The 25,631-nt window shown below is 40.5% G+C and overlaps 1 protein-coding gene across 4 annotated transcripts in view; it reads right to left on the reverse strand.

The window, feature by feature from the left end:
• Nucleotides 1–25,631, reverse strand: part of TAFA1 (TAFA chemokine like family member 1) — a 534,519-nt gene that overhangs the window by 126,851 nt on the left and 382,037 nt on the right. The window lies entirely within an intron of this gene.

The raw sequence follows: 25,631 nt of genomic DNA on the forward strand, positions 1-25,631 counted from the left end.
ACACTAATTCAAAAAAGAAAGTTGTACTCCACTATTCACTCCAGTATTATTTACAGTAGCTAAGAAATGGAAGCAACTTAAGTGTAAATAGAGAAGATCTGATATATATGCAATGCGATACTATTTACTATAAAAGAGAATTCAATCTTGCCATTTGTGACAACACAGATGGATCCAGGGGATAAATGAAACAAATCAGAGAAAGACAATACATGATCATACTGATATGTGGAATCTCAAAAAACTAGACAAGACAGAAAGGGACACATAGATACAGAGAACAAATTGATCATTGTCAGAGGGGAGAGTGGCAGAGGGTTGGGCAAGATAGGTAAAGGGGGTTAAAAGATACAAATTTTCAGTTATAAGTATGTTATGGAGATGTAATGTACAACATATAGAATCAATAATATTGTAATAACCTTGTATACTGATAGATGGTAACTAGATTTAGTGTGGTGATCAGTTTGTAACGTACAAAAATACTAAATCACTATGCTGTACACCTGAAACTAATATAATACTGTATGCCAATTATAAATCAATTTTAAAAAGACTCTCAATGTATGTTTTTACTGTGAGTACATCCCCAGGCTCTGGCATTCCACCTGGAATACTAAAGAAATGCAAGGGCAATAGAGAACGTTAAATAGATAGACTTTATTTTTATAAAATTTTTCTGGGTTTAGCAGGTAAAAGAGGAGTTACAATAGAGATGGAGCTTGCATGGATTTAATTTACAAGCTGAATTTAGATCTAACTTTTTATTGGCCCTCCACTCCCCTTGTATTCAGATTCTTCTATATCATCTCCTCAAACAGATAATTTTAGTGGGAAATTGGCTCAAATGCTGAACAAGGAAAGGCATTTTAGAGGTTTTTCACACTCATCTACTGCTAAGGATTTTCTAGTTATGCTAACTGCTGAGGGTTTGAATGTCCAGATGTCTACATAGAGACCTTTGTTTCTTCCTTATGGCTTCTCAAATTTTAATAAGCATTTAATCAGAGTAATGTCATGTAATAATCTTAAAATCCAGATGTGGCATCTGGAAACACTCTTCATAGGGCCTCTCAACTTTAGACTTTGACATGCTCTCAGCATTAGAATTTTGGATGTGTCCATTAGTCTAAATTTGTAAGAAGTGTCATTCTGAGAAATCTTTCATAAGTCACAGACCTGTCTGGACACAATGAGTTAGGACACAGTTCTCAGGAAATATCAGAGCCCTCTTTGACTTTGGAAAATTTTAACCAAATGCTAGGCTGGGAATTTGTGTACTAATATCAGTCTATGTGGTATGATCCCAGGAGCAGTTACTGCTGTTTGAAATAAAAATTAGGAGTCCAGTGACAGTCCTTGTTTCCGTGGTTAGCAAAGGGGTGTCACAAATTTACTAGGGTGCTGTGAATCCTTCATGTTTTGCCTTCACATTTTGAACAATATGTATTAATGTCTTCTACAACTGAGGGTTCATATTAATTATTACAGTGATTTCGTCAGATGTGAGGCTGTGCTGAGATTGAGGCAGCTCTATCAGTAGAGAATACCTGCTGACAGTCAGAAGAGTCTAGTCATGATATCATGTCAGCATGGGGAAAAGAGCTCCGGTTTCTGAGAATACTCAACAATTTTACATTGTGGGTATATTAGGGAGTTTAGTCAAGGAAGTAAACAGTCTGCATTGGGTTGACAGCAATCAACAAAGAGGAGAAAAACAATGATGATCACACACTGAAATGTTACCCTGTTTTAAAGAACTGTACTGTGGGTATAACGGATTCATTAACTACTGCCTTCAATCTCTTAACTGCTTTAATATGTGGCCAAAATTTCTGGTATTTTAAAGGTTGAGGATCACTCACGTAGCACCACAAAACCTTATCCCTCAAATATTATAGGGAGAACAGCTCAGTATTTACCCAGTGAATGGGAATCTACCATCTATGTGCTTATATGTGGAATGCTCCAGATTCACTGGAGGGTTTGTGATTTGAGGAAGCACAAAAGTATGGAGGAATGGCCAGTGTGGAACTTCTTTGTATTACAAAGTTGGGAGAGTGATCACAGGAAGTCAAATGCTAAAAAAAAAAACAACATACGCAGCTAAATAAAAATGTTGCTATATGCATGATTTCGAAGAGGCAGAGTATCAGTTGTTGAATATATATTGAAGAATAGACAAACAAATGAATTTGTCAATGAATAAATAATCTTTACCATATATCGTGATTTCCTATGTACTAGACATGTATATGATCTTACTTAAGAAGGCAGGTATTAGCATGTGTCTGCTGCCATGAAGGGTTTAAGGCAAGAAATTAAATAACCTGTCTAAGGTGAGCTAGTAAATGGCAGAACTGGAATTTGAACTCAGAACTATGCAATCACCAAAGACCACTTTATTAAGCTATCATATATTAGGCAGTGATAGGTTTTATTTTCTTGATCTCAAAAAATCACTGCATATGGTGAAAGCGGCCACAAAATTAAAAGATACTTGCTCCTTGGAAGGAAAGCTATGACAAACCTAGACAGCATATTAAGAAAGCAGAAACATCACTTTGTCGATCAAGGTTCATGTAGTCCAAGCTATGGTTTTTCCAGTAGTCATGTATGGATGTGAGTTGGACCAGAAAGAAGTCTGAGCACTGAAGAATTGATGCTTTTTGTGGTGTTGGAGAAGACTCTTGAGAGTCCCTTTGACTGCAAGAATATCAACCAGTCAATCCTAAAGGAAAGCAACCCTGAATATTCATTAGAAGAACTGATACTCAAGTTCGAATACTTTGGCCACCTGATGTGAAGAGTCAACTCATTGGAAAAGATCCTTATACTGGGAAAAATTAAAGCCAAAAGGAGAAGGGGGAGGCAGAGGATAAGATAGTTAGATAGCATCAATGATTCAATGGACATGAATTTAAGCAAACGCCAGGAGACAGTGAAGGACAGGGGAGACTGGTGTGCTCCTGTCCATGGGGTCGCAAAGAGTTGGACATGACTTAGCAATTGAAGAACAACAACAATGTATTAGGCATAAGCCATAGATCTATTTGCTACCTATGAGCCAAAATTTAATTAAAAACATTAAAGCTGATCACGTCCTTCTCCTCCTAAAGCCCTATGATGACTTTCCATCATTCAGAGAATAAAATCCTAAATGCCTGCTCGGGGCTGGAAAGGTCACCTACCTCTGGGTCCTCATCCTTTTTGCATTAGTACTTTTTGTTTTTCTAACCAACCAAGCTTATTCCCACTCCCAGAGGCTGGCATTTGGTGTCCCAGCTGTCTGGAATATTCTTCCCCCAGATCTTTTCAGATCTCTCACAAATGTCACCTCTTAGAAAGACTTTTTCATCTTTCACTCTGAGTAGTATGTGAGTTCCAAAGATTCTCTCAGTATTATCACTGCAACTGTAGGATCTAAAACAATGCCTGGCACATAGTAGGTACTCAACTGAAATATTAATTAAATGAATGAGTGAGTTCATTCTCTAAAGCAAAGACTGAATGCCAGCTGTAATCATGAAGATATTTCTTCGGTACGGAAGATAGATAACCTCTTGGAGGGTTAGGGAGGTGAAAAATAACATCTGGGTAAAACATTGTCACTTTATGAAAGCACAAGATTGATCAAGGAACATAAGCCCTCAGCCTGTAAGAACAAGGCACAGAAAGATGAAGTTGAAACACAGACCTGAAAGGGTTGAAAATTCTCACTGGTCAGGTTAAACTTCATGACCTCAAAATGGTGCAAATAAAAATGAATTTTGGCCAAAGTGAGCTGATGACAAATTTGGCCAGAGGGTCACCAGGCAGACATAATTTCAATGTAAACAACCTTCCACAGCGAAGGCAGTGTCCTATTTGGGAGTGTGATTCCAATATAATATTTTATAGGGCTGCAGCAATTTGGGCCAGACAGAACTGTACAAGTCTCTTGTTAAGCTGAAATAACTGCAGAATTCAGAATATGTCATGTGAGTGTCAATCTGTGAACTCTTAGCTCTTGCCAGTTCTAAAAGACGACAGATCAATTCCCATTCAGCTGCCCGTCCCAAGGTTAAGGTATCTCTGAGGCACAATTTCCAAGACTCAGATGGAGTTTGGAATTTAACAGTTATTGTTTCAGGTGAGAAGTGTAATCTAATGAAGTGTGCAGTGATATCCTGTGGTGAGCACTTGAACGTTAATCTGCTTGGAATAAGGCAGTGGGTCTCATCCGACCTTGTCATCTATATTGAATTTAACACTCCCAGTGAACGCATTTTGAACAGCTCACCTCAAATGGATGTGATCTGTTTCGATTTTTATTCTTGCTCCTAATAGTTTAATACAGCTGAGTAACTCCCAGGGCCTTTGGTACAAATCAGCAGTGTGGCTCCCTGCTGCCAGTTATGGGCTGGTGCATGACATAGCTAGAAATTGACCTTCATACAATACCTCTCTGTTTCTCCCACTGATCCTTATTCTAGGAGGTGACTGAGAAACCCAGTAAGTAATTCTCCCCTGGGGGTCTCCCTGCACCAACTCATGGAGGGACTTGGCAGATGTAGGATGTGTGACAGATAGGAATGCCAACATCTGTTTCCTTTTATAATGAGAGATAAACTGTTCTGAGAAGTGGCTTATTGTGTGGGGGTTAACATTAAGCAGTCGTTTCTGGATTCCATATTTGGTAGGGCATAGAGAGTAAGGTATAATTCAACATCGATCAATTTCATTTTCCGTTTCCACCAAAGGCTAAGACACAGCATTTTTGTTTGTTTGTTTGTTTGTTTCTGGATATTTGCATGAATTTGACAAGACAGTCCCCAAAGTTTGGGAATAATAGCTTGACTACATCCCATACATGTATATATTAGATAATTATTTAACTAATGCTATTGTACAGGCAACTGGAGAATCCAGGTTTTCAGAAAGGGACCACTTAGATAAGCTCTGTTGAGAAAGAATGTCTTAATCTAGAAAGTGGTATAGATACCTTTGGGCTAAATATCCTCTTTGGATTTTAAGGGGATCTGATAGTCTCTTTGTAAAAGTCAGATTAAACTAGGTTTATTAAAAAAAAAAAAAACCTCCATTTCTACACAGTTTTGCTCTCTCAGGGAACAAAAAGTATAATTTACTTACTCAAAAAGGCAGCAAAACTGGGTGAAAGTGTTACCTTAATCATTTATGAAGCTCCTGCTCGGTGCTGAACCCTGGACTAGATACTACAGTCGGGAAAACTAAGACTCAGAGAGGTGAAGTAACTTTGCCAAGGACTCACAGCTGGTCAGTGAAAGCACTAGGATTTGAAGCCAAGTTCTTTCTGACCTCAAGGTACAGTGTTTTCCCAACATCCATCAGCAATCAAGTTTTGGGATTCTTTTTTTTTTATTTTTTTTATTTTTAAACTTTACATAATTGTATTAGTTTTGCCAAATATCAAAATGAATCCGCCACAGGTATACATGTGTTCCCCATCCATGGCTCAAAAATTTTTGACTTCCTCAAAAATAAGCTATGTCTAAGGTAGGGGCTCTGAAACATCCTTCCAAGAAACTAGTATCTGGGGCATTAGCCACGGACATACTTTGAGGATAGTCTCTGTAAACTCAGTTTCTATTTGAATGGGAACTCATGTCTGACCTACTCACTATTTATTTCTAGTGTTTGGCAACTAGGAAGTGCTTAATAAATAATTGGGTGCATGGATGAATGAATGAATGAACAAATGGTCTCCATAAGTAGAGTCTAAAACACTTCCCTAAACAGGAAGAAATCAGACAATCAGATTTCAGTAAATTGTGCTCAAATCAAAAGTAAGAAGCAATCAAGGATATCCTTAGTTCAGGCTGTTGATTCCACCTGGATAATTCTACAAATCATTGCATATTTGTCTCTTTCTCTCCCTTTAGAGCTCATCTCCAATGCCATCTCCTCAGAGGCGCTTTCTTCGACTCTGTCTGGAGGTCACCTCAAATCTAGTCACTTGTCTCCTAACCTGGGTTTATTTTCTTTATAGAGCTCATCACCAAGGCTGTCTTGATTATTCATTCACGTGTACCTCTCCTTAGCTATTGTTTGTTATCTTTAGAAGGCCAGCTGGCAGCCTGCTTGTTTTTATTAGGTTGGCTAAAAAGTTCTTTCAGGTTTTTCTGTTACACACTTTACTGAAAAAACCCAAACGAAATTTTTGGCCAAATCATGTATCTCCTATGCCTAGGCATTCAGTGGGTGCTTAATAATTACTTTTTGAATAAAAGAAGCCAAATCCTAGAAAATGGGTTCAAATCAGGATTTCAGAGGTCAGGATCCAAGAAAAAGGTCAAGGTTCAAGAATGTGAAGATTAATTAACGCATTGGCACATAGGTGATAAGTGATGGCTCCGATGCCCTCCACACTGGACTCTCTCAGAGCTGGAGCACCACACTCCATCTCACACCCTCTCTTGGACCTACCCTGCTCTCCAGCACCTCCTTCCCACAAAGACTGCTTGGACTAAGCTATTTCCATCACTGCCTTTCAAATAATCCCTTAGTAACTGAACACACAATCTGTGAGAAAACAGATTCCACTCTTTGACCTCAAGAGTTTCAGACCTTAGTTCAAAGGGAAGAAGGCATCCCTCTGGGCCCTGGCTGGAGAGAACCAAGACCCTCTTTGCAGATACAGTGTGTTGCTTTTGTGTCCTTGAACTTCCAGAGGTAACACTCTTCAGGATCAGTCCGTCTAGAATCATCAGGTCTCTGACAATTGTGGCCATTTTGGTCATTTTGATTTTCTTTTATTAAAAATTCCTTCATTTATTCCTCATAATCAGCCCCCATTTTATATGGAAGGAGTATAAAATGTCCTTTCAAAGAAGAGGCAGAGCCTGGCTCACAGTCATCCAGCTGGAAGTGACTCAGAGGAATCTGAAACCGAGATAATCTGACATTGCTGCTGCTACTGCTAAGTCGCTTCAGTCGTGTCCGACTCTGTGCGACCCCATAGATGGCAGCCCACCAGGCTCCCCCGTCCCTGGGATTCTCCAGGCAAGAACACTGGAGTGGGTTGCCATTGCATTCTCCAATGTGTGAAAGTGAAAAGTGAAAGTGAATTTGCTCAGTCGTGTCCGACTCTTCACGACCCCATGGACTGCAGCCTACCAGGCTCCTCCGCCCATGGGATTTTCCAGGCAAGGGATCATGCTTTTCTACATCAATGGGTACATGGAAGGCTGCCCGAGGCTGAGCTTCATTTTAGCCTCACTTGCAACAAGGGGCTGCAACAGAGGTTGCCTTTATCCTGTTTCACTCTGCGTCCTTTGTGAAAATGTAAACTGTACGGCTCTCTGAATTTTCCTTTAGCCCTAAACTCCTAACACTATCATTACATCTAACTAGTTTTGAGTCCAAGAGGCTGAAGAGTGGGTGGTTAGATGACTAAGATGTTCCAGTACTGAACAGTCAGAGGGTAGATGGGAAACGTTTTCCAGGGATGGCTGACCTAACGAATCTGTCATCAGAGGCTGTGCCCTTCATGCAGTGGAGCCCACTCTTCTCACTTCCCCATTTGTTCCCCAGCCAGACAGATGGCTTCATCTTCCACTTGTGTTATTGCTTGCCTTTCTCACTCTGGGATTCAATAAACGAGTTTAACCAAAAGAAATTTGATGCGGGACAGCTAGGCTGACTCGGTATTAGGCCAGCAAATGCCACTGTCGATCACTGTTTGGGCTTTTCTTGAGAGAGGCTGTAGGTTCAGGGGAGAGTTTATCATTTTCCAAAAGGCACATTGTGTTCTTCAAGGCAAGCAGGGAGATTTGTCTAGACCCAGTTCACCCTTAAGATTTTTTTTTTCTGGAGCCTGAGAGTCTAGGGACAAACAGGACCATGTCAGTAGTGCATTAGTCATACCACGTGAACTGATAATAATAATGATCCTGGTGAGTGTTACCACTGTGACATTTATCAAGTGCTTATTAGGTGTCAGCCTGCACTTTACATTCCCTCACTTCAGCCTCAAACTGATCTTCTGAGACAGGTATTTTTATTCCCATTTTTCAGAGGCTCAGAGATGCTAAGGAATATTGCCAAGGCCATACAGCTAGAAAGTGGAAGATGTGAGACTTGAACTAGATTTGTTAAAGCCATAGTTTGGGGCTATTTTGCCTTCATGGGGACATTTGGCAATATCCAGTGATTTTTTTTGTATATTATTATTATTTTTTTAATTTAATTTTATTTTTAAACTTTACATAATTGTATTAGTTTTGCCAAATATCAAAATGAATCCGCCACAGGTATACATGTGTTCCCCATCCTGAACCCCCCTCCCCCCTCCCTCCCCATTCCATCCCTCTGGGTCGTCCCAGTGCACCAGCCCCAAGCATCCAGTATCGTGCATCAAACCTGGACTGGCAACTCGTTTCATACATGATATTTTACATGTTTCAATGCCATTCTCCCTAATCTTCCCACCCTCTCCCTCTCTCAGAGAGTCCATAAGACTGTTCTATACATCAGTGTCTCTTTTGCTGTCTCGTACACAGGGTTATTGTTACCATCTTTCTAAATTCCATATATATGCGTTAGTATACTGTATTGGTGTTTTTCTTTCTGGCTTACTTCACTCTGTATAATAGGCTCCGGTTTCATCCACCTCATTAGAACTGATTCAAATGTATTCTTTTTAATGGCTGAGTAATACTCCATTGTGTATATGTACCACAGCTTTCTTATCCATTCATCTGGTGATGGACATCTAGGTTGCTTCCATGTCCTGGCTATTATAAACAGTGCTGCGATGAACATTGGGGTACACGTGTCTCTTTCCCTTCTGGTTTCCTCAGTGTGTATGCCCAGCAGTGGGATTGCTGGATCATAAGATTTTTTTTAAATTAGCTTTTATTTTGGAATTGTTTTAGATTTACAGAACAGTTTCAGAAATAGTAACAAATTTCCCATATTCTCATGCCCACTTCTTCCTATTAATAACATCATGTTAATAATTAGTATGGTAATTTGTTCATGTTAATAATTAGTATGATATATTTGTAACAATTAATGAGCCAATATAATACATTACTATTAAATTAATTCTGTACTTTACTCAGATTTTCTTAGTTTTTATCTGATGTCCCTTTTTGTTCCCGGATCCCATATAAGGTTTAAGCATCTGTCTCCTTAGACTCCTCTTGTTATTGTTTATTGTTTTTAGTCCCTAAGTTGTGTCTGACTCTTGTGACCTCATAGATTCAAAGGATTAGATCTGGTAGACAGAGTGCCGAAGAATTATGCACAGAAGTTTGTAACATTGTATGGGAGGCAGTGACCAAAAACATCCCAAAGAAAAAGAAATGCAAAAGGGTGAAGTGGTTGTCTGAGGGGGCTTTACAAATAGCTGAGGCAAGAAGAGAAGTGAAAAGCAAGGGAGTAATTGATATATATACCCAACTGAGTGCAGAGTTATAGAGAATAACAAGGAAAGATGAGAAAGCCTTCTTGTTGAACAATACAAAGAAATAGAGGAAAACAGTAGAAAGGGAAAGACTAGAGATCTCTTCAAGAAAGTTGGAGATAGCAAGGGAACATTTCATGCAAGGATGGGTATGATAAAGGACAGAAACAGAAAGGACCTAACAGAGGCAGGAGAGACTAAGAAGAGGTGGCAAGAACACACAGAAGAATTATACAAAAAAGGTTTCAATGATCCAGATAACCACAATGGTGTGGTCACTCACTTACAGCCAGACATCCCAGAGTGTGAAGTCAAGTGGGCCTTAGAAAACATTACTACAAACAAAGTTAGTGAAGGTTATAGAATTCCAGCTGAGCTTTTTAAAATCCTAAAAGATGATGTCATTAAAGTGTTGCACTCAATTTTATGTCAGCAAATTTGGAAAACTCAGCAGTGGCCACAGGACTGGAAAAGGTCAGCTTTTATTCTGATCCCCAAAAAGGGCAATGCCAAATAATGTCCAAACTATTGCAAAACTGCAATCATTTCAGCTAGCAAGGTAATGTTAAAAATCCTCCAAGTTAGACCTCAGCAGTACATGAATTTTCAGATGTACAATCTGGATTTAGAAAAGGCAGAAGAACCAGATATCAAATTGCTAACATCCATTGGATCATTGAAAAAGCAAGAGAATTCCAGAAAAACATCTACTTCTGCTTCATTGACTATGTGACAGTCTCTGACTTTTGGATCACAACAATCTGTGGAAATTTCTTAAAGAGATGGGAATACTAGACCACCTAACCTACCTCCTGAGAAACCTGTATGTGGGTCAAGAAGCAACAGTTAGAATTGGACATGGAACAACAGGTTGGTTCAAAATTGAGAAAGGATTATGGCAAGGTTGTATATTGTCACCCTGTTTATTTAACATATATGCAGAGTACATCATGTGAAATGCCAGGGTGGATGAATCACAAGCTGGAATCAAGTTTACTGGGAGAAATATCAACAACCTCAGATATGCAAATGACACCACTCTAATGGCAGAAAATGAAGAGACACTAAAGAGCCTCTTGATGAGAGTGAAAGAGGAGAGTGAAAACTGACTTAAAACTCAACATTCAAAACACTAAGATCATGGGATCTGGTCCCATCACTTCATGGCAAATTGATGGGGAAAAAGTGGAAGTAGTGAAAAATTTTATTTTCTTGCACTCCAAAATCACTGCAGATGGTGACTGCAGCCATGAAATTAAAAGATGCTCATTGGAAGAAAATCTATTACCAACCTAGACAGCATATTAAAAAGCAGAGACATTACTTTGCCAACAAAAGTCTATCTAGTCAAAGCTATAGTTTTTCCAGTAGTCATGTATGGATGTGAGAGTTGGACCACAAAGAAAGCTGAGCACTGAAGAACTGATGCTTTTGAACTGTGGTTCTGGAGAAGACTCTTGAGAGTTCCTTGGACTGCAAGGAGATCCAACCAGTCCATCCTAAAGGAAATCAGTCCTGAATATTCATTGGAAGGACTGATGCTGAAGCTGAAGTTCCAATATGGTGGCCATCTGATGCAAGGAGCCGACTCACTGGAAAAAGACCCTAATGCTCAGAAAGATTGAAGGCAGGAGGAGAAGGGCAGCAGAGGATGAGATGGTTAGATAGCATCACTGACTCAATGGACATGAATTTGAGCAAATTCCAGGAGACAGTGAAGGACAGGGAAGCCTGAAGTGCTGCAGTCCATGGGGTTACAAAGAGTCAGACACAACTTAGTGACTGAACCACAATTTGTAAAAATTAATGAACCAATATCAATACATTATTATTAAATAAATTCTATACTTTATTCAAATTTCCTTAGCTTTTATCTTGCTTCCCTTTTTGCTCCAGGATCCCACCATCGGTTTAGGTATCTGTCTGCTTAGGCTCCTCTAGTTGTTGTTTGGTTGCTTACTCATGTCCAGTTCTTGTGACCCCACAGACTGTAGCCTGAGGCTTCTCTGTCCACGGGATTTCCCAGGCAAGAATACTGCAGTTATTCTTTCTTCAGAGAATCTTTCAGACCCAAGGACCGAATCTGCATTTCCTGCATTGCAGGTGGATTCTTTACCACTGAGCCACCTGGGAAGCTCTAGGTTCCTCTTGGCTATGACAATTTGCCACAGTTTCCTTGTTTGTGATGACCTTGACAGTTATGAGGAGTACTGGTCAGACATTTTCTAGAATATTTCTCAACTTTGATTTGTCCATGCTTTCCTCATTATTAGGTTGGGGTTATGGGTTTTAGAAGGAAGACCACAGGACAGTGTCATTCTCATCACATCAAATCAAGGGCACACACAATCACCATGACTTCTCACTGCTAATTTTGCCCTTGAGCACATGGCTGGTTAGTGTCTGTCAGGTCTCTTTACTGTGAAGTTACTCATTTTATCCCTCCTTTTCATGCTGTGCTCTTTTTAAGTAAGTAACTATGCACAGCCCATACTTAAGGAGGGAGGAGTTATCCATACCTCACTGAGGACTGCCTAACTCATGATATGTGTGTGTGTCACACATATATGAGTGTCAACACATAAATGAGTGTCAACATTATAAATTACTTGAAAGTCTTCTGCAGACAAGACTGTCTGTTATCCCCATTTAATTGTTTAATTATTTATTTATATTAATATAGGCTTAATGGATATTGATTTTATACTTTGCATTAGAACCCAATACTCGTTTTTGTTGTTGTTGCTTAAACTGTTCCAGCTTTGGCCTCTGTAAGCTCTTCTGTGTTCATCTGACATACACCATCATTGAATTTGTTTGTGTGTGTGTGTGTTTTGATAACTATCTTTTTTTCATCCTTGATACTAAGAGATGCACTCAATTCATCATGTTATTCCTTCCCCAGCCATGAAATCACCCATTTCTCCACAAGCATTTTTGCTTGTCATGACTAGTGGGAGAATGCTATTGGCATTTTGTGGGGAGAGGCCAGGGATACTGCTAAACATCTTGTGATCCACAGGACATCCCCCCACAGCAAAGAATTATCTAGCTGAAAATGTCAGCTATGTCAAATTGAGAAGCCATAGTCTATTTCTAGAAATTAAAATGCATCATATTGACATTTACTGCCTACTCTTTGTCCAGACCTTCTGAGTGAAAATGCAGGAAAGTTATGGATACTATCCATGGACACCATACAGTGTTCCTAGCAAAATGAAACCATCAGACTGATTCAAAGATTCTTTGCATTTGCACAAAATTTCCTTGCCTTTTTGCTTGCCTGGAAGAGTGAGATATATCAGATATATTTGACAAAAGGAGAAAGGATTTCTATAGTAGAGCATATAAGACAGTGAATGGAAAGAGTGCAGTGAATGCAAACAATGACTTTAGCATTTACTAAATTAAAAATAAAAGCCTGTGTCCCTGGACAGCTCTATTACGTTTCCTGCTTTCCCTTCTATCAAAATTCTCTTTTGTAAGAATAAGACTCCTTTCCAATCCTCCTCTACAGGATGATATTTTGGAATTTTACCCTGAAAAAATTATATGGCTGAAAAATATGACAGTTAACAGAAATAGGAATAGACCCACAGCTTGTTTGTGTCTTCTTTTGGTTAAGTGCCTTTAGTTTAGAGTGGGCAACAATCACTTTCTTATGTTTGGTTGTCACAAGTTCCTAACACTTGCTCATGTCAAATTTCTGCTTGTAATTTTTCTGCTGGTAGAGCCTGCATGCTCTCTCCTCTATGTGTGCTTTTTTTTTAAGGTAGGATGGTACTCTATTCCTCTCTCTTGCACCACTGCTACCATTTATAGAACATGTGCATTCTTACAAATAATGGGAGAAAAAAGCAAACTATGAATGGAAGACAAAGCCAGGTCATTCAGAGAAAGTTAAGAGCTTATGAAGTTCAATCACAGGGACTTCCAAACATGTCCATACCAGATTGAAACAAATTCAGGGAGAATAGAATACTATCTAATATAGATCATTCCTATTTCTCATTCTTATAAAACACATGTAATGATTCATGATTGACAGGGAGCTATGTGCAGGCAAAGTACTGCTACTGCTAAGTCGCTTCAGTCGTGTCCGACTCTGTGCGACCCCATTGATGGCAGCCCACCAGGCTCCCCCGTCCCTGGGATTCTCCAGGCAAGAACACTGGAGTGGGTTGCCATTTCCTTCTCCAACGCATGAAAGTGAAAAGTGAAAGTGAAGTCGCTCAGTCGTGTCCGACCCTCAGCGACCCCATGGACTGCAGCCTTCCAGGATCCTCCATCCATGGGATTGTCCAGGCAAGAGTACTGGAGTGGGGTGCCATTGCCTTCTCCAGGCAAAGTACTGAATTTAGACAAATTTCTAAGCTTGGCTCTGTCACTGCCTAGCTTGTGAGCCAGGGCCAGTCATTTCACCTGTTTAGCCCTCTGGACATTTTTTGTGTGTGTGTGAAACTGAGCTAATTTTACCTACTTCGTAGAGTTGTGAGGACTCAAAGAAGTTCTGAACATACAACACTTGCCGCAGTGCTACATGTGTAGATGTTCCATTTATTACACTGATGAGAGATACATACATCTGTACACACATTACACGGCTATGGTGATTAATAAATGAGTACACTCCTGAGAAAACGTGAAGCTCAGACAAGGTACTTCACTGCTGTGTTCTCAGTTTCTTCCTTTATAAAAGATAGACTGAGAGAAGATAATCTGTGAACTTCCAGAGTTATTACACTAAAATCCTATGATACTAATAAATATGCACTGATATAATGAGCATCAGCTACTTATAAATCATATACAAACATACATATGTGGCTATTATTGCTTATCATAGAGTTGTCTATAGATCTCACCCATCCTTATATCTGCACAAAAGAATGCATAATTTCCAGTCTAAATTTTCTCTTCATCCTCCCCTCTTTGTAATCCACTCCTTGCCTTTCCCAAGCCGGGAGACCTGGGGATACAGATCCAGCAAAGGGCAGAGAAGGGAAGACCCAGACAGGAATTGGGGGGTGAGGGGAGGATGTAGACCTGGTGAGAGGTTCAGGGAGATCATGGGGAAGCAGGAAGGTTGGGTGTTAACAAGGTAGGGAGAGAGTGGACTGTAGGCATAGAGGGCCAAGGAGTTTCAGGTATGTGAAGCAAAGAGGAAAGAGGAAATGTTGAAAGTATTGAATCGAATCTCTCAAACTGTCTTTTGAATTTATGTAAGGGGAAGTCCTTTCTCTTTGAACTGCAAATGGTATATACAACTGCCTATTCTACTGTCTTAGTCCTGTTGAGCTGCTACAACCAAATATCACAGACTGGATAGCTTATACACAGCAGACATTCAGTTCTTCCAGTTCTGGAGGCTGAAATTCCAAGATCAAGGTGCTGGCAAGATAGCATTCTGATCAGGGCCCTCTTCCTGGTTTGTAACCAGCACGTTCTGGCTATATCCTCAGTGGTGGCAGAGGCAAAGAATCTCTGTGGGGTCTCTTTTTTTAAGAGTACTAATCTCGTCCATGGGAGTACCACCCTCATGACCTAAGTACTTCCCAAAGGCCCTACCTCCAAATACTGCCATATTAGGCATTAGAATTTCGACATAGGCATTTGGGGGGACAGAGTACAGACATTCAGACGATAGCATCTACTCTGAGACTTGGTTTCTAATAAGCATTTTAATACTACCTCTCCAAAACTCCTATGCTTTTTCCCAAATCAGCTTTACTCACATGTTTCCTATCTCAGATGAGGAAAACTCAATCCTTTAAGCTCCTCAGGACAAAGTTTTGGAGTCCAGCCTTCTGTAATCTTTCTTGCATACTCATATAATCAGAAAATGTAGTCTATTTTTAGTTTTTTAAGGAGCCTCCATACTGTTCTCCACGAGCATATACACAAAGAAAACCGTAATTCCAAAAGATACAGGCATCCCAGTGTTCACTGCAGCACTATTTACAATAGCCAGGACATGGAAACAACTGAAATGTCCATCAACAGAGGAATGGATGAAGACGATGTGGAACATACATACAATGGAATATTACTCAGCCATAAAAATGAACACAATTTTGTGCCATTTGCAGAGACATGGATGGACTTAGAGACTGTCATACAGAGTGAAGTAAGTCAGAAAGAGAAAAATGTATAATCTGGATTTAGAAAAGGCAGAGGAACCAGAGATCAAATTGCCAACATCCGCTGGATCATAGAAAAAGCAAGAGATTTCCAGAAAAATATCTACTTCTGCTTCATTGACTATACTGAGGCCTTTGTGTGGATCACAACAAACTGTGGGAAATCCTTCAAGAGATAGGAGTACCAGACCACCTAACGTGCCTTCTGAAAAACCTGTATGCAGGTCAAGAGCAACAGTTAGAGCCGGACGTGGAAAAATGGACGGGTTCAAAATTGGGCAAGGGGTACATCAAGGCTGTACCTTGTCACCCTGCTTATTTATATGCAGAGTACATCATGCAAAATGCCAAGCTGGATGAAACACAAGCTGGAATAAAGACTTCAGGGAGAAATATCAATAACCTCAGATATGCATATGACACCACCCTTATGGTAGAAAGCAAAAGGGAATTAAAGAGCCTCTTAAGGTGAAGGAGGAGAGGGAGAAGACTGGCTTAAAACAACATTCAAAAAATGAAGATCATGGCATCTGGTCCCATCACTTCATGGCAAACAGATGGGGAAACAATGGAAACAGTGACAGCCTTTATTTTCATGGGCTGCAAAATCACTGTGGACAGTGACTACAACCATGAAATTAAAACACACTTACTCCTGGAAGAAAAGCAATGACAAACCTGACAGCATATTAAAAACAGAGACATTACTTTGCTTACAAAGGTCTGTATAGTCAAAGCTATGGTTTTTCCAGTGGTCATGTAAGGATGTGAGAGCTGGGCAATAAAAAAAGAATGAGCATTGAAGAACTGATGACTTTGAACTGTGGTGTTGGAGAAGACTCTTGAGAGTCCCTTGGACTGCAAGGAAATCAAACCAGTCAATCCTAAAGGAAACCAATCCTGAATATTCATTGGAAGGATTGATGCTGAAGCTGAAGTTCCAATACATTGGCCACCTGATGCGAAGAGCTGACTCACTAGAAAAGACCCTGATGCTGGGAAAGATTGAAGGCATAAGGAGAAGGAGATGACAGAGGATGAAATGGTTGGATGGCATCACTGACTCGATGGACATGAGTTTGAGCAAACTCTGGCAAATGGTGAAGGACAGGGAAGCCTGGCATGCTGTAGTCCATGGGGTTGCAAAGAGTCACACAAAACTAAGCAACAGAAAAACAACAACAACAACAATATTAACAGAGATATATGAAATCTAGAAAATGGCACAAATTAGCCTATTTGCAAAGCAGAAATAGAAACATGGACATATAGAATCAATGTATGGACACCAAAGAGGGAGAGGAGGGGTGGAATGAATTGGGAGATTAGGATTGACATATATACCCTGCTATGTATAAAATAGGTAACTAATGAGAATCTACTGTATAGCTCAGGGAACTCTACTTAACTTTCTGTGGTGACCTAAATGGGAAGGAAATCCCAAAAAGAGGGGATATATTTTCATGTACAGCTGATTCACTTTGTTGTACAGCAGAAATTAGCTCAACATTGTAAAGCAACTGTATTTCAATAGATTTTTTTTAAGTGTAATCAGTGCTGCTATCAAAAACCAGTCTAATTGTTTCTGAGAGTAATCAGAATCTGGTTATTTCTCCCCGGCTCCACTGCTACCACCTTTGTCCAACTCCCACTATCTGTTACCTGGAATATTGAAAGAGCCTCATAGCTGGTCACCCTGTGTCTGACCTGGTACACCAACTAGAGTGACATGGTTTATATGTAAAACATATTATGCCATTTCATTGCTGAAAACCCTTTAATATCTCTTCATCCTATGCAAAATGTGATGTTTAATTTTAAGTGTCAATTTGACTGCTCCACAGGGTGCTTAGATATTTAGTCAAAAATAATTCTGGGTGTTTTTGTGAAAGTTTTTTTTTTTTGGTGGGGGGGATGGGTTTAACAGTTACACTGTTAGACTGAGTATAGATCAGATCGTTGTTCCTAATGTGGATGGCCTCATTCAATCAGTTGAAGGCCTGCATAGAACGAATGGACTGACCTTCTCCTGAATGAGAGGTAACTCCTATCTGATTGTCTTCAAACTGGGCAAGGCATCAGATTTTTTTCCCTACCTCTAGACTAAACCTGAAATACTGAGTCTTCCTTCATCTCAGAGCTGCTGGTCTTTAGACGAGAACTACACCATTAGCTTTCCTGGATCTCCAGCTTGTCAACTGTAGATTTGGGCATTTGTGGGCTTCAATAATCATGGGAGCAGATTCCTTATAATCTCTGTCTCTACATACACACACACGCTTTCTCACTTATCCCATTGGTTCTTTTGGGTAGTTTCTCTGGTGATCCCTGACTAATACACAAATTAAAATCCAAAGCTATTATGATGATGTATATGGCTCCACATATTCAGGTCTCATTACCAACTACTCACTCCTTTAAACCAAAGGCCTGCTGTCTACAGCAGCTTTTGGACCACAGTGGTAGGACTGAGTGCTTGTTATGGAGACGTAATCTTTTTTTTAATTATCTGTTTTTCTACAGAAAAAGTTTGCTGATGCTTGTTCTAGTTGCATACTGACCTCCTTAGAATTCCAAGAAAGATTCAGCACTTTCCCACCTCGGGGCGTTTGCACTTGCATTTCCCTCTGCAATGCTCTTTCCTCACATATCTACATGACTCACCCCTCAGCCTCTTCAGGTTTTGGTTAAAAGTCAGCATCTCAAAAGAGACTCTTCACTCTCAGAACTCCCAATCATTTTTCTTGCTGTGTTTCGTACACATCACTGATGTTCATCTAATGTGACACAGTTTATTTAGATTATCATCTGCCTTTCCCCACTCAATGTGAACTTAATGGAAGTGCTTTTCATTTATTCTGTTTACTGTTGCATCAATAGCGCCATGAGTAGTGGCTGCCATAGAGGTTGTTCAAGAGAAATGTGGAATGAGTGAAAGGAATCCATCTTAGTCTACTTGTAGGCTTTTGAATTGTGACTCCTAAATAAGTGGACAGCAAAGACTGAACCACACAGATCACAGATTATAAAGGATTTCACAAGCCACCTTAGCCTAAGTAAGCACAGATCAGCAGAGAATCACATTACATGAAATACCAGTTCAAACAAAAATATAATAGAAATATATTCCATTTTTTCCCGAGAACACACAAAAAGGGGGGGGGGGCTGTATGCTCCAGGCATTACAAATTTTTTTTTCTTTTAATATTTTGTTTTTCTGGACCCTTCTCCCACTCTCATAAGCATATGTCATTCTTTGCTTACTCCCTTAACATTCTGACTTTCTCTGAAAGACTACATTTGGTTTTTCTGGTCTTATTATCTTCGGATCCTCTTCTATTTGTCCTGACCATCTCAACTCTAATCCTTTAATTCCATTGAGCAAATAGAAGAGAGAGAATGAGAGAGAGAAAGCTCAAGCACAGAGATTGTGGACAAAAATAAGTTCTCCTGAGGAACAGACATTGATCACTTTCATTAAACAGTTCCTGAGAATCCGCTGGGAAACTCTGCACTGCTGTGTCTTTTCATGGAAGCCGATACTCATGGGTTTTCATCATGTGGATAAATGAAAGGATTGTGGTGATTTGGTGACCTTTCTCTGAGATCCTACATTGTAGGCTTTCTTAACTCTTAAAACTCAACATATGTGTATAGCTTTTTCCTGAATATAGCACTACACCCCTGTATATATAGATACAGATATAGACATAGATGATTTAGGGGCCTCCCTAGTAGCTCAGCTGGTTAAGAGTCCGCCTGCAATGCAGGAGACCCAAGTTTGATTCCTGTGTCAGGAAGATCCCCTGGAGAAGGGACAGGCTACCCACTCCAGATTTCTTGTGCATCTCTGGTGGCCCAGATGGTAAAGAATCTGCCTGGAATGCAGGAGACCTGGCTTCAATCACAGGGTTGGGAAGATCCCCTGGAGGAGAGCACGGCAACCCACTTCAGTATTCTTGACTGGAGAATCCCCATGGACAGAGGAGCCTGGCGGGCTATAGTCCATAGGGTTGCAAAGAGTCAGACATGACTGAAATGACTAAGCATATGACAGCATAGGTGATATATATGATACGTGTATATTTAATACAGATGATGTATATAATCCATACCTAATATATCTATACCTATAATATTGCTGCTGCTGCTAAGTTGCTTCAGTCGTGTCCAACTCTGTGTGACCCCATAGACGGCAGCCCACCAGGCTCCCCCGTCCCTGGGATTCTCTAGGCAAGAACACTGGAGTGGGTTGCCATTTCCTTCTCCAATGCATGAAAGTGAAAAGTGAAAGTGAAGTTGTTCAGTCATGTTGGACTCTTCACGACCCCATGGACTGTAGCCTACCAGGCTCCTCCATCCATGGGATTTTCCAGGCAAGAGTACTGGAGTGGGGTGCCATTGCCTTCTCCAACCTGTAATGTTAGGAATTCTATAGCCCCCTGAAAATCATGACAATGAGCAGTGAATCAATATTAGTACATCCATCTTTGTAATCTACTTACTGTACATGGTGGTGGTAGTTTAGTCACTCAGTTGTGTCCAACACTTTGTGACCCAAGTTCCCATGTAATTTTTTTAGTCCTTCTTGATTCATACAGAAGAAATCTGACTCAAACCATTTAAGCAATTAAGGAACTTGTTGGCTCATGTAACTAAAATGCCCATGAAATGACTTTGGTGCAGTGTGATTCAGAGGCTCTAACTAGGTCAAATAATCCCCCAGTTTCTTCATAAAGGGTTCTAATGAAATTCTCTGGTAGCAAAAGATGTAGGACCTCCATGAAATTCCCTCTCAGGGCTTACTTCAGTGCAGTAAGCCTTGACTTCCACATCCTAGAATCTGTACCTCTTGCCTGAGGTCATCCTTTTGTGGCTGAAACAGCCACTGTGCTAGTGTTCAGGGCAGGTAAGAAGGAGCAGGGATGAACCCCCTGAAGAGTAACCCTTAACCAGTGACTGAGGGGCACTGATGTACCCTGGTGTGGGCTGCCTCTGAGGCTCCTGCTCTACCCTAACTCCCAGAACCCCTCAATAGGATGAAGCTCCAAGTTCCCTCAGTTGTAACTTGCTAGATAACACCAAGTGTCTCCTGGGACTGCTTCTTAAAAAAAAAAAAAAAAAAAAATTCACACTGAAATCTTTGTCTCTGGGTCTGCTTTGGAAGAATTCTTCCTGATTGAACACACCACAAGTCTCATCCTGATTGGACAAGTTGGGATCTCTTTCCAATCTCTGCATCAATCCTAGGAGGCTAGGAGGCTAGGAGGCTAGGTGTGTTTATTGGTTAGATTTGGATCCCATTCTCTATCCATGAGCCTAAGAGTCCAGTCTAAACAAAATCGTGTGGGCTGAAGGTAGGGTAAGGGTGGTTCCCAAAGGACATTAATGGAAACAGATCCTAAGGGGGCCATGAAACAAAACCAAAAATACCCCTGCTTTCTGTATCTGTTACATTTATCCATTGGGCAAGGTCATTTGTATGCCCATGTTGTTGTCAACTGGCTGTACTTTGGGACAGATAAGCTAGACTTGAGGTTGGCAAAGTGTAACTTGTGAGCCAAATCCAATTTTTTTTCTTGTTGGTAAACGAAGTTTTATTCAGACCCAGCCACACTCCTTTATTGTCTGTGGTTGTTTTCATGCTATAGTGGAGAGGTTGAGGAGTTGCGGAAGAGATGTTATAATTCACAAAGCCTAAAATATTCACTATCTGGCCTGCTATGGTCTGAATGTTTGTGTTCTGCCTTAATTTATGTGTGGAAATAAATCCTAACCTCCTTATAAAAGAGGCTCCACAGAGCTCCCTAGCCCCTTTTGCCATGATACAAGAAAGTGTCTGCTGCCCAGAAGAAGACCCTCACCTGACCATACTGGCACCTGATCTTGGACTTCCAGCCTCCACAACTGTGAGAAATGAATTTCTATTGTTTACAAGCCACCCAGTCTAGGATATTCTGTTATAGCAACCCAAACTGACTAAGACATAACCCTCTGCAAAAAATTGCCAAACCTTGAGCTATGCAGTAAGCACTTTGATTTCTAGAACTGGTCACCAAGGTTCCAGGGCAGCACATGGACAATTACCCCTCTCACCCCTTCACTCTTCTCTGTTTCTTCATCTGAGGAGCAGCACCTGAATAAATGGTGATTAATTTAGCAGATTCTACTTGTCATACTTTACCAAGCAAGGACTATGCACTAAATCACACACCCCACCCTGGGTCTTTTCAGTAATCCAGTGCCCCTGGCCCTGCTAATGGAATACACAACATAAAATGCAACCTAAGCTCTTTTAAACACAGTTGTCACAAGTGTGTTTACTTTAGTGAAGTCTCCCTTATTCAGCTTGAGCAAATGAGTTACTGAAAGGCAGATATTGGTGGGTAATCAATTTATGGTGATTATCTCAGGTGTGCAAAAATGAACTTTACTTCTATGAAACTTTCTGATTTTATGACTTAAGACTTCCCCAGAGAGAAAAATTAGCTTAACACTTTTCAGTATTTTGTCAGTCCAGTTCAGTGATTTTTATTTAAGTTACTTCTGGGCTGAAACTCAGGATCATTGAGAAAATCTCATACAACCATCTTGACGTTCCCTCCTTCCTCCAATTCAGTATATGTCCCAGGGTTAAGACAGGTGATGTAAGATGCCAGATCTTAGACGTATTATATCTTGATATTTTGTTAGAGCTTTTAAATATGCAAAATGTATTTTGCCTGAGTCTGGGGTGTGCTGTCCAGTCTATGTTTTTGCACTTCACCTATCACAGCTTATGGTCACTGGCTTCTAGCAACTCTGTCCCTTGAGATAAGCAAGGTTTGCTGTAACTCTTGGAGAAGGCATTGGCACCCCACTCCAGTACTCTTGCCTGGAAAATCCCATGGACAGAGGAACCTGATAGGCTGCAGTCCATGGGGTTGCAAAAAGTTGGACATGACTGAATGACTTCACTTTCACTTTTCACTTTCATGCATTGGAGAAGGAAATGGCAACCCATTCCAGTGTTCTTGCCTGGAGAATCCCAGGGACGGCAGAGCCTGGTGGGCTGCCATCTATGGGGTCGCACAGAGTCGGACACGACTGAAGTGACTTAGCAGCAGCAGCAGCTGTAACTCTCATCCTTATGCCTTCAGGTCATTCCCAATTTTCATACTCTTGACTCCAGGCTCATTCAGCTCTTTCTGTCTAACCTCAGTCTTCTAGGATCTCTCCTAATGGTCTGATTGCTGTCCTTCATCTTTTGGAGGTCCACAGGAGATGCGGAGCTACTTTCCCCTGACACTTACTTTCAAGTCTTTGAGACTATTAATGACCAGAGTTTGAGAGAGAATTGGCAGGGTACCAGTCTTCTCTATTCCAGACCCCAAATTAAAATCAACTGTGAGTTTGTCTCCACTCTTCTTCACCAGGACTTATTCCAAGAAGGAGAGACAGAGTAAATGGCCTCTGGAATGTCTTGTCCTTCTTCTCATCCAAATTCTTTTTTTCTGTCTATAGCTTAGAGGATCTTTTATAGAATCCAGGGGCAGGAAGAAAACATCTTTTCCTATTCATTCTTTCCACCACTGAGAGCTAAGGATGTCACCTTTGCTCTCAGTAGTAAATTGTGTAAGTTCTACAACTGGTGTTCCTCCATGTGACTCCTAAAATGGATGGTTGGTATCTGCACTGGGAAGTAGTCAGTAGGACTTTGGTAAACACTTTGAAATGTTATTCTGTTATATTGCATAATGGGCTGTTTTTTAATATAAAAAAGCAAAGGATTATCCTAAATGATAATTATAGCTAGCTAGTTAGCATTTCTTTGATGCAAAGAATTTGCTAGATCTTAAGTTAAGCTCTTCATAAATCTCATCTAATTTTCATAAATCCCTACAGCATAGGTGTGCTCAAATTTTCCATTTTTTGAGGGTGTGAGGTTTAAATTTAATTTTCTCTGGCATTTGTTGTGTTTTATAAAATACCTAAATGTCAATCAGATTTATAAAAATATATGTATAGCTTACTAATAGTAAACACAGATTATTCACTATAGATACAATGCAGAACGAAACAATCCGAGCTGATGTGGTTTTTGTTTTCCTCTCTATTGCAGTAGTAGTTACAGTTTGCTTGCAAAGTTTTAAAAAAATATTTCTTTTCCAGCTTTATTAAGGTATATTTGACAAAGGATAATTGTATATATTTAAGGTGTACAACCTGATATTTTGATGTGTGCGTGTTAGTTGCTCAGTTGTGTCCAACTCTTTGTGATCCCATGGACTATAGCTGACCAGGCTCTTCCATCCATGGAATTCTCCAGGGAAGAATACTGGAGTGGGTTGCCATTCCCTTCTCCAGGGCATCTTCCTGACCCAGGGATTGAATCTTGCATTGCGGGCAGATTCTTTACCATCTGAGCCACCAAGGAAATAATTACCATGACTGCTGGCTTTGAAGATGGAATCAGAGGTCAAGAGCCAAGAAACAAAGGCAGTGCCTATAATCTAGAAATGCCAAGGAAACAGATCTCCTCTAGAGCTTTCAGAAGGAATACAGCCTGCTGACACCATGGACACTATGATTTGAACCTATTACTACTCATTTTGGACTTTTAATGTCTAGAACTGGAAAATAACAAGTATGCGTTGCTTTAAGCTACAAAGTTTGTGGCTACTTGGGACAACAGTAATGGCAAACTAATACAGCTACTTTGGAGTCAGAATGCCCTGATTTGAATTCTCACTCCGCCACTTCCTGGACATGTATCCCTAGATCACTTTGCTGAGTTCCACTTTGCCAAGTCTCATATTTCTTCTTATTTCTAATAATAGTATCACATCATAGAGATAATCATGGTGTTGGGCATACAATATGCACTTATTAAATATAGGCTAATAAGGTGATCCTTGACTAAATAAAGCCTTGAGCTCTCCATAAAAGCATTCCAGGCAAAGGGGAGAGAATAGAGAAGGCATCATACTGTGAGCAAGTGGGGTACAGTGAAGAGTTTGCTATGGGTGCAGTAAAACATGCAAGGTATTACTTTGCCAACAAAGGTCCATCTAGTCAAGGCTATGGTTTTTCCCGTGGTCATGTATGGATGTGAGAGTTGGACTGTGAAGAAGGCTGAGCGCCGAAGAATTGATGCTTTTGAACTGTGGTGTTGGAGAAGACTCTTGAGAGTCCCTTGGACTGCAAGGAGATCCAACCAGTCCATTCTGAAGGAGATTAGCCCTGGGATTTCTGTGGAATGAATGATGCTACAGCTGAAACTCCAGTACTTTGGCCACCTCATGCGAAGAGTTGACTCATTGGAAAAGACTCTGATGCTGGGAGGGATTGGGGGCAGGAGGAGAAGGGGACGCCAGAGGATGAGATGGCTGGATGGCATCACTGACTTGATGGATGTGAGTCTGAGTGAACTCCGGGAGTTGGTGATGGACAGGGGAGCCTGGCATGCTGTGATTCATGGGGTCACAAAGAGTCGGACACGACTGAGCGACTGAACTGAAGAAGAATCTAGATGTGAGGCTGAAAGGATAGCAGAGGAATAGACTGTGAATGCCTGTATGTTATCTTAAGGACTTTCAATGTTACCGGGTAGCTAGGAAGCCAGGAGAGATCTTTGAGTGAGGGCCATAATAAACTTGGGTATGTATTTAGAGAGACAGCTTGTTTGGCTCCAAGGAGTGCAGGAATGGAAGAAATTTGTTGGAGGGAAATTTCTTGAGTGCTTCCTTTGTACCAGGCACTGTGCTAATTACTTTCTGAAGGTTATCTAATTTAATGATCCCAAGAACCCTATGACTTGGTACATCATTACCTTCAATATACAGAAAGAGGTATGTCTGCTCAGAAAGATTAAGTGACTTGCCCGAGGTTACCCAAGAAGCAAGGAGTGGAGAGAGAATTCAAGCCCAAGCTTTTCTAATGCCAAAGGCTATTGCTTTACCTGCTGTAAAATTTCACTTGTATCTCTGTGGAACACTCTCATAAGTGAAGCTATCTTTTGATGAAGCCCTTGGGTCCTTAAAAAGTAAATTAAGGCTCCATGAAGACCCTCACTCTGTCTA

Source organism: Bubalus kerabau, chromosome 20, assembly GCF_029407905.1.
Source record: "Bubalus kerabau isolate K-KA32 ecotype Philippines breed swamp buffalo chromosome 20, PCC_UOA_SB_1v2, whole genome shotgun sequence".
NCBI classification, from domain to species: domain Eukaryota; kingdom Metazoa; phylum Chordata; class Mammalia; order Artiodactyla; family Bovidae; genus Bubalus; species Bubalus kerabau.